An 11,093-nucleotide genomic window follows, 5' to 3' on the forward strand; every position below is an offset into this window, starting at 1 on the left:
TAGCCCACACCTGTAAGGAAGCAGCAGCAATTTCCTAAGGTGGCAGCCCACGGGAGTAGGCAGGCTTGGGGCGGCAAAAGGAAAATGGCACAAGAGCCAAGGGCACAGGGTGACACCCTGTGGTGTCCAGCAGCAGCTCTAGATGTTCCCGGGGGAAGGACGGGGAGAAGACGGAGAAACACAGGGAAGAGACAGGCAGCTGAGTCAGGCGGAGCCCTCTCTCCTGCTGAGAGGACCGGAGCTGCTCGGCCACTGCAGCACATGTCTCTATACCCCCGGGAGGATGATGACAATTTTAGCCCCTCGTTTTGCAGCTGCATAGGGCTCTCCTGAGCACAGCCTGCTCTGGGAGCTGGAATGGCTCATTTACTCGGCTCTTCTGGGGCTCTCCTGTTCACAGGGCTGCCCTTGCTTTAGGCCTGTATGTGCCATCTATCTCCAGCTTCAGCCAGTCCCTAGAGCACCCGGGTTCTAGGGTACCTCCCATGGAGGGGGCTCTTGCAGATCACAGCTGACAGCATGATTGACAGGGTGCTAAGTCACATCAGTTTCATCCATTGCACAAGTCCTTTCCCATAATTCACTCTGTCATGGTTGTACCTAAGAGATGTGGTCCCTGTGCATGGACCTTCAGGCATCGTAGGTCATGCAGGCGGGTATGGAGAGATTGGCCCTGGAGTGGAGTGTTGCCCCATAGCCCCCAGCTGTACTATCTATATTACAAATAAAAATTGTTCTCATATGGAGCTGGTGACATCAGATATCTCTTACACTAACAGAAAGCTAACTGATACAGAGACACGGGTACATCAGCATCTCTCTGATCCTACATCTCTCCTGCAAGTTAGAAATGAGAATACACCCACATTAGGTATTCAAAGATATTGAAACGACTGCATTCAAAGAAAACGACCCTCTTGTGGGCACACTTGGAGTGGCAAGAATTAGCAAAGGCTATGGAAAGGGAAGGTGGTGGCAGCTGCAGATTAACAGTATGGACAGGGAGACCCTCCCAAGGAGATCCCAGGGGCTATGAATCTGTGGGCTTGGCACTGTGAGATCTTCTGCTCTGATTGTGTAGGAAGCTAATGTGGCTCACTCCTCCAGGGAAGCACTAATCAGCAGATCTCGGTACAAAAACTGAACTCCCGGTCTGATAGAGGCCATTAGTTTATTAAAAGGAAATCTCCACTCAGCCAGAAGCCCAGCGTTCAACTCAGGCTTCCAAAGTGGAACAGTTAGGGTGGCAAAGACAGCCCTGCACACCTGATAGAGGGCAGCTAACAGAAAAAGAAACAAAAGCCATCTGCCTGGGAAGGAAGAAGCAAAACTATCTCTGCTTGAGGATGATACTGCGTGTGGAGCTTGCATGTAGAAAATTTTAAGGAAGTTGGAATTTTAAGGTAGTGCACTTGGGAGGCTGAGGCAGGAAGATTGCCATGAGTTCAAGGCCGGCCTGAACTACACAGTGAGTTCAAGGCCAGCCTGAACAGCATAGCAAGACCCTGGTCAAAACAACAACAAAAAAAACAATAAAAAAAAGTTGAAACTTCAGAAAATACTAAGGAACCCATTAAAAACTGCTCAGATTAATAAATGGGCTTAATGCAGATTTCAGAATACAAAATTACTACACAAAAATCAAGCGCAGAGGACTCTCATAAAGATGGCAGATCAGCAAGCAGCAGCATACAGAGACTCCCTGAGAGAGACAACTCAGATGCCGGAAAAAAACATCCAGGAGAGGTCCAGACACAGGGAGATGGATCCTCTCCACCCAAGAAGAAACTAAAGGAAAAACTGCTGGTCAAACACGCAGTCCTGGGGCTACCACTGGAGCAGCTAAGATTAGTGCCCACAGCGCTCTTGCTGGAGCCACCCAAACTCATGCCACCGTGACTTGCCAGAGCCGTGGTCACGCTGAAGCCAGAGGTCAGCAGGCCCAACGGAGAACAGAGCCAGCATGAAGACCTGCATTAACCCTCAGTGAGTGCAGGGAATGAGACCCTCCCATGAGAGGTCATGGGAAAGGGGTGACCAAGTGGACAATATGTTGGAATTGGGCAGGACAGGCAGGAACAAGGAATGGCAGTGACTTCAGTCGGTTGCCCCTTTCCCAGAGCAGGTTGGTGGGATCTGCTAGGCCTGGGTCATGCCCCTGGGCAGGACCTAATAAGTCTTCCCAAACTGATTCCATACGCACAGCACACACTAACACAATGAAGGCCCACAAAGGTTGACTGGCCTGGAGGGGAGGGGCCAGCATTTACCACCCCTGCTTGCACCTCAATGACCAACAGCAAACTGGAGAGGGCAGAAATCCCTAGCCAGCGCCCTTCAGAAGAACCATAACCAACAAGGAAAGGGGCTGGGACCTCCACTATACACCTGTATGGAAGAAACCAAAAACACAACAAGAGAAAGAAATAAGAAAAAGCCCCCAGACCCCAATCCTGAGTATATTGATCCAGGAGAGGTAAATACAAAAGTGATTGAGGGCATCAAATATGCAGTATCAGACACAGCATCAGTGGGCATAAAGAGATATCTTCAGGACCTCACAGATGAGCTCATAAGCGAAATATTTAATCAAGAGAGTGAGAACCACCAGCAAGTCCTGAGATCTACTCCATGTTTGAACTTAGGGCACTGGGAAACCAAGCAACCAGCTCACTTCCCTGGTAAGCGGCTATGGTGTGGCCAGCTGTGTCTGCCCCAGGTGAGAACCACCAGCGACACATGAGATCTGCAATATGTTGAAACTTAGGATGCTGGGAAACCAAGCAATCAGCTCACCGCCCTGGTAAACAATAGTGAGCCTACCGGTGCATGGGCTGAGAATCAAACATCCCACCTCCCCTGCCCATTGTTAACAAATGGGAGCCAGAGACCTAGACATCTCTTGGGAGGTTGACATATGCAATGTAGCAAATAAGGGGGATTTCCTTCTACCATATCTTTGAAGGAAAATATTTTTACCACTGTTTTGCTTTATTCTGATTAATGGTATTGTTCTATTCAATATTCTGTTTTGATAAGTTGTATAATATTCTGTATTTGGTTTGATTTAGCTATACCTGAGGGAAAGAACTATTGTGAAGATAACAAGATATATGGTGGTACCTATTACCCAGTAACCTGCTGTGAATTTCTATACCAATTTCACTACATTGTCTAAATTGGCTTTGTTCTGTTGTATTTTACTACCTTCAAAATAATTTTAAAAAGTTTTTAAAAAGTCCTCCCAAAATATTTAATCAAGTAAGGCAAGATATAAGTAGATTAATAAAAGAAACACTAAGCACCTCTCAAGAAAACACAGATGGAAGAATGGAGGAACACAAAAAAAGGAGAGAAATATTTGATGAAGGATATAAAGAAAACCTAGAATACATGAAGCAGGTTCAAAGTTCAAAGAGAATACCAGGAAATTAAAAACTCCATGGAGAGCTGGCGAAACTGCTGGAAAGAAGCTAAGCATAGATTATCAAAACTTGAAGACAACTTTGCAATGTGTGATCGTGAAAGGAAAGATATCTTAAAAATAACAAGGAAACAGGCAATAACAATGAGGCTAGAAGACAAGAGGATCTATAATTTAAGAATAAAGAACGTGATGAAGAGGCAGGGATAAAAACAAAAAAAATACAAAGTATTCATTGAAATAATTAAGAAAAACTTCCCAAGCATAGGAAAAGGAAATGATATTCAGATGTATGAGGCATACAGAACTCCAGCCAGCTACAACCAAAACAGAGCTATACCCAGACATATAATAATCAATATCCCAGAAATTCAATATAAGAACAGAACTAAAACCTGTCAGAGAAAAGTAATAGATCACCCATAAAGGAAAACCCATCAGAATCACAGCAAACTTCTTGACACAGGCCATCAAATCAAGAAGAGCTTGGAGCAAAGTATTCCAAGCCCTGAAAGAAAATAACCTCCAACCTAGACTGATGTACCCTAAAAAACTGTCTCTAGAAATTAATGGAGAAACAAGATGCTTCCATGACAAAGAGGAACTGGGGGAATTCGTGACCACCAATCCAACCCTACAAAGAATACTGAAGGACATTCTAGAGAGAGAAAAAAAAAACACCAGGATATCAGGAACAGTGGTATGAAGGAGAATGGAGCAGACAGTGGAATGAAGGAGAAAAGTAGACAGCCAACAGCAGTAAAATAGCATAGCAGACGTGAGGCAGAAAAGACTGGCTGTAATCTCTAACATAGATGGCCTTGATACACTAAGAGAAAAAAAGAAACACAAGCAGAGTAGATCAGGAGGTAGGGCCCACTGAGATGCTTTGTATAGAAAATGTAATTAACCTGAAAGAGGGTTTATGGACCAAAAATCAAATATGACAATAACAATGCTCTATGTGACAGGGACCCAGAGCAAAATAAGGGCAGTTTGACCAGCACCTGCAGATAGGTTGGAAAGACAGGATACTTATGTGCAATAGAGAACCACTCAGCTACAATGAAGGAAAACCTTGAGGCTTTCATAGGTAAAGGAATACAATTTGAGATCAAGTCTAGGAGTGAAAAGGTTCAGAACCACTGAGGTAGATAGTGGGTTGCCCCCCAATCTAAAAACTGAGGGAGTTGGTGGGACCCAAAATATGCAGTGCACCCTGTGGGGTGGAATAGTCTAAAAGGGGAGGAATAGTCTAAAAAAAGAAGGCAGAGGATATAGTTAATAGTGTATCAGGACTTAAAACCCACATTACTCACACCACTCTGTTCAGATGGATTATGTTCTGCTCCAGTTTGTCTCCTTGTACTACTAGATTTGAAGGCACAGACAGCTATTGCAAAAATATCAGATTATAGTACAGTAATCATCCTTAATTTCCTATTAACTTAATCTGAAGCCCTGTATAATTTTCACTGTTTTATCATGACTGATCTTAGTTGAATCTGCTTTGTTAGATTGCTGTTTTGTATTAACAGATTTTATTCAAATCTTTTATGATTGATAGTATCAAGTCTGAGAGTATAGGCAACTGCACTGCAGATGACAAGATTCACTGGGATACCCACTCTGTTTTGATTATTACCTGCTTTTGAAGTTTTATGCTGTCTACAATGTTTTATTTTTATTAATATTGTTATGTACTGCTATATTCAATTATACTATCCCTGATGATATAGACAATTCTATTGAAGATAACAAGAGACAACACAGTAACCATTGTAGATCACCTTGAATTATGGTTTTATATAACTTTTTCATTTCATGTTTTTATAGGAATTTGGTTTTTTTTTTGTCTTGCTTTGTTTTGTTTTTTCCTCTAATACAGAAAGGATAGAAATACATGTAGGGACTCATGTATGTATAGAACCTATAAACAGTTTATGAAAACTGGTCATATAACGCATGATGAAATGAACAACTACTTTAAAGAAAAAGAGACACTACTGTACCCACTGCTGATTCTGTAACATCATGATGTGAAATCCAGCAATGCTATTATTCTTTGTTCAGAGTGATTGTTTTGTTTAATTTCAACATACATGAAGGTATGAACAGCTATTTTGAAGAGAGAGAGAGAGACACTATGACAGCCATTGTTGACTTCCCTGTTGTCTGATCTTGAAGACCTAAAATGCCTTCCTCATCTTGTTCAGGTCAGTTCCATATTGTATTGTTTCACGTGAATTCTCTGTATATGAAGATATGGACAACTATTTGGAAGAAAACAGGAGACAATATGATACATAGTGAAGATTTCTGATTGTCTTGCTTTGAAATTTGTCTCTTGCATTGCTTTCTTATGTTCTGTTTTGTTGTGTTTAATTTACCCTCTTTAAAATAAAAAATAAAAAAAAATCAGGTGCATTCTATACACTAACATAAAATGAAGAAAATAATTCCATTTATTGTTGCATTGCAAAGGATAAAATACTTACTAATAAATACTAATAAATAAATAAAATACTTACTAATAAATACAAAACTTACACTATGAAAATTACAAAACATTGTTGAAAGAAATTAAAGAAGACTAATTTGTAGAAAGACTCTCAAGTTAATGGATCAGAAGATTTAATATTAATGTGGCATTATTACCACAAATTAATCCACAGATTCAATCCTTTTCAAAATCCCATTATTGGATGATTGATACCAGGGGGAATTCCTTCCAGGTTTTTAGTGTCCTGGGCAGAAAATTGGAGGAGACACTCAGACAAGGTAGCACATGCACATTATTGTTGCAGAAGAAGGATGCTCTGGCATATGTCAGCAGCTGTGAGGATAAGGGAGAAGGTCCTTGGCATCTGGGATTTCTAGATCAGCTTCTCCCTCATGCAAATAAGGCTCTGGGGCAGTTATCTTATGAAAAGCTCACTGGATCTGACACCAGACTTAAACTCGTCCCAGAGAAAGACTCACTCAGCCTCGTGCCAGATGTAAATGAAGAACTGAAAACAGTGCTTTTCTGACGGGCTTCCAAGCACCCTGGGTCCGGTATTCTGCGTGAGCCCCATGGGTCTGACTCTGACAGATTTCCCCAGCTGTTTGGCAGGCTTTGCCTCAGCCCTGATCTCCTCCCTCAATCCCAGCTGAGTGCTGGGTTTTTTAAAACAGATAATAGCAAGCCAATCTCAAAACATATGGGCATGCAAGGCACCCCACACAACCAAAATGGAACAAAGCTGGAACAAAACTGGAAAAGAACAAAGCTGGCAGATTCACATTTCCCAATTTCAAAACTTAGGACACACACAGTACAGTAACCAAGATACTGTGGTGCTGGTCTAAAGGTATCCAGACAGAAAAACAGAGTTAAGTTGGAATACAGAAAAAAAAACATCCCTCTTGCAGCTAGTCATTTTTAATAAAGTTGGCGAGACAATCCAAAGTGGGGAGAATAATCTCAGCAAGCCCGGATGTCACCTTCCTTACACCAGACACGAAAATGAACTCCACATGGATCCAGACCAAGTGCAAAAGCTAAAACTATAAACATTTCAGAAAAAAAAATAGGAGGAATTTCACAGCCGTAGGTTAAGCAACCTTCTTAGTCATGATGCTAATAGCAGCAGCAAGAGAAGGCGATACATGGGCTGGACTTTATCAAAGGTGACTTTTCTGTTTCAAAGGATGCAGCCAAGGAAATGAAAAGCCAATCCACCACTGAGAGAAAATGGTGGTAAATCAGATGTCTAATTAAGGACTTGTATCTGCATCACATAAAGAACTCTCACAACTCAATAGTAAAGAGGAAATGGAATTTTTACGAGGGCAAAAAGTCTGGATAGACCTTTCTCCAAGATAAATATACAAATTGCCAGTCACACATGAACAGATGCTCAAAACTACTGAGTAGCCACCAAGGAAATGCACATTAAAACCACAAAGAGATACCAATTCACATCCACTCAAAGTTATAATTCAAAGGCAAGTAACAAATGGTGAGGTGAAGCTACCAGAGTTCACACATATTGCTGCTGAAAATGTAAAATTGGTGCAGGCACTTTGAAAACCAATTTGGCGGGCAGAGCTAAGATGGCGGATAGATAACAGCCAGCTACAGAGGCTCCCTGAGATAGTCAACTTAGAACTCACCATAATACAACATGGAGAGCCCTGAACAGAGGGAGAGGAATTCTCTCATCCCAAGAAGAAACTAAGGAGAGAAAAACCAATCAAACATCCACTTCCAGCCAGCCACGCCACCACGCAGCCCGGAGTGCCTCCAGGCCACCGGCGAGACAGGCCACCCGCGCCTCGCCGCACCCCAGCTGCCGCCTCCGACTCTGTCGCTGTGGACACACCAGAGGCTGCGGGAGTGGAGCGACTCGGAGCCCACTGGCTGTCCCGGCTACCACTGCTACCACCGCTGCCACCACTGCCTCCGCTGCCACCTCCACTGCCTCCCTGATCTGGGCCGCGATCCTGAAGGGCACAAGGAGGAGGGCACATGGTGGCATTGTGGGTGCGGGACTGGACCAACTGGGATGCATAGCTACCTTCACCCTCCCCACTCGTGTGAGGACCTGAACCCTTGGCACCAGCGCTGAGTGGGCCCCCATGACCAGGGCACCCCCAAGGTCCCCGGGCTGCTCTAGTGTGCATGACTGGAGCCCTATGGAGCCACCGCCATGAACAGAGCCCAGAGGAGCTGCTTCTGAAAACACCTCTTCAGACAATAATCAAAAATACAGAACCAGAACTTTCCGGTTTCCTGCCCCAATCAACCAGCTTCAGGGTACTAGGCCTGCCTGCCTGCGCCCTGAACTCTGGACTGGGTGGCCTGGGGTGAGTGTCCCCACACCATCCTGAGCCCCTGGGAGGGAGTTTAAGATACCCTCAGATAACAGCAAATTGGGGAGGGCAGCAAAACCCCAGTCAGCATGCTTTGGAAAGACCATAAGCAATATAGAGAGGGTCAGAGACCCCACCACCACCACCAACACACCTGTCTGGAAGAAACCAGAAATATAACAAGAGATAGAAATTTTAAAAAAACCTCCAGCCTCTGATCCTGGAAAAATAAGCCCAGGAGAGATAAACACAGAAGAGAAACAGTGCAGTAATCATGCAATATTAGATACAGCATCAGTGAACATAAAGAAATACCTTCATGACCTCATAGATGAATTTAAAACTGTACTCCTGATCCAAGTGAGGCATGATATAAAAAGATTCATCCAAGAAATGATAAGCCCCTCCCAAGAGAACACAGATGGAAGAACGGAGGAACTCTGAAAAGGAAGAGAAACCTTTGATGAAGAATATAAACAAAATCTAGAATACTTGAAACAGATCCAAAGAGATTACCAGGAAACTAAAAACTCCATTGAAAGCTGGCAAAATGCCTTGACAGAAACTAAAGTTTGCCTTTTGAAACTTGAAGAGAGATTTATGGTGTGTGATTGTGAAAGAAAAGGTCTCTTAAAAATAATGAGGAACCAGGAAGAAACAATACAAAGGCTAGAAGACAACAAAAGGATACATAACTTAAGAATAAAAAATGTGAGTGAAGAAGCAGGAGTAACTACAAATGAACTACAAAGAATATTCACAGATATAATTAAGGAAAACTTCCCAGGCATAGGAAAAAGAAATGATATCCAGATGAAAGGGGCATACAGAACTCCAGCCACCTACAACCAAAACAGATCTACACCCAGACATATAATAATCAAGATTCCAGAAATCCACCACAAGAAAAGAATGTTAAAAGCAGCCAGAGAAAAGAAGCAGATTAATCAACACAAACTCTCAAACCGACAAGAGCCTGGGGGGAAATAGTCCAAGCCCTGACAGGGGCTAGGGGTTTAGCTCAGTGGCATAAACGCCTGCCTTGCAAGTAGGCAGTCGTGAGTTTGATCCCTGGTGCCAATAAAAAAGAAAAAGACAAAAAAAAAAAGTCAGAAGTCCAAGCCCTGAAAGAAAATAACCTCCAACAAAGACTTATATACCCAGAAAAACTCTCTCTCAAAATTAATGGAGAAACAAGATATTTCCAAGACAAGGAGGAACTGTGGGAGTTCATGGCCACTAACCCAACCCTATAGAAAATACTGAAGGACATTCCAGAGAGAGATAGAGAGGAAGGGATACCAGGATTCCAGCAACAGTGACAGAGAGGCCTCAATGAATGGGGCAGACAGTGGAATGAGGGAGTAAAGTGGACAAATAATGACAGAAGAATAAAATAGCAGAATTGAGGCAGAGACGGTAAGCTATAATCTTTAATATAGATAGCCCTGATACACTTAGCAAAAAAGAAACACAGGCAGAGTAGATTAGGAGGCAGGATCCATCGAGAGGCTCTAAATAGGAGATACACTCAACCTGAAAGAGGGTTAATAAACTGAGAGTCAAAGATGAGAAAACAATGCTATATGTGACAGGAAACCAGAGAGAAATAGGGACAACTCGTCCAGCAGCTGCAGATAGATTGGAAAACTATGACACTTTTGGGCAGTGTATAACTACACAGCTAGAAGGAAGGACAACCTTGTGGCTGTAGTAAGTAAAGGACTACAGCTCAAGATCAAGCTCAGGAGTAAAAAGGTTTAGCAAAAAAACAACAATAACACATCTTGGGGGCTAGGAATTTAGCTCAGCGGCATAAGCGCCTGCCTTGCAAGCACATGGTCGTGAGTTCAATCCCTGTACCGAAAAAAAAGGTTTAGCAACACTCAGATAGATAATAGATTGGCCCCCTAATCTAAAAACTAAAAGACCTAGTGGGACCCAAAATATACAAAGCACCCTGAGGAAGGGAAAGGGGAAGAATTTTCTAAAAAAGGAAGGCAGAGGACATTGTTAATAGTGTATCAGGATTTAAAAGTCACAGTAGTCTTATCGCTCTGTTTAGTTTGATTATATTTTGTTTAATTATATTTTATATTTTGTTGGGAGCCGCGTCTGTGATAGCTCGCCTTGCGCGGCGGACGTGCGGCCTGTGGTAAAGAGCAAAGCCTGAGGTAGATTACCCCTCCCATCGAATATGTTAGTTTCCTGCTTACCGCGTAAACAACCCGCTCAACAATATAGTCTGCCTGGCAACTGATGATGTTAGCCAATCAGCTTGCCTTGCTTACTTTAACATGATTGGACACTGTACCCGTATATATACCGGTGCCACCCCTGGGCGGAAGAAGAAGCCAGGTAGAAGCCCAGAAGTAAAAGCCCAAAAGGAGCCGCGGAGAGCGGACCGGTAGAGGCTTTGGGGCAGACTGAAGCACAAAAGGAGCCGCGGGGAGCGGACCAGAGGAGGCTTCAGCTGGGAGAACCCAGGGCAGGCTGTACGGAGAAGGAAAATAAAAAGAAAAGGTTGTCCACTACCAGACTTTGTCGTGTGTCCTTCCTGCCGGCCGGGAGCGGACATCGACATTTGGAGGCCCGCCCGGGGACTGATCACCCCCGAGACGTGGAAGTGGACAACGCTCCAGTACAGAGCTGCGAGACAGGTGAGTTGGGGATAAGCCTGGGCTCTGGGTGGCGCGCACCTACAGGGCTTTTAGACTCCCCTCAGGCTCACGCGTAAGTGGCGGATTCCTTGGGCCTCACGCGGTGAGTAACATATTAAAAGATGGGAAACATGTTAGGTAGCAACACTAAG

The sequence above is a fragment of the Cavia porcellus genome, unplaced genomic scaffold (assembly GCF_034190915.1).
Source record: "Cavia porcellus strain 051 isolate PalLab524CR breed Dunkin Hartley unplaced genomic scaffold, mCavPor4.1 scaffold_26, whole genome shotgun sequence".
Classification (NCBI taxonomy): domain Eukaryota; kingdom Metazoa; phylum Chordata; class Mammalia; order Rodentia; family Caviidae; genus Cavia; species Cavia porcellus.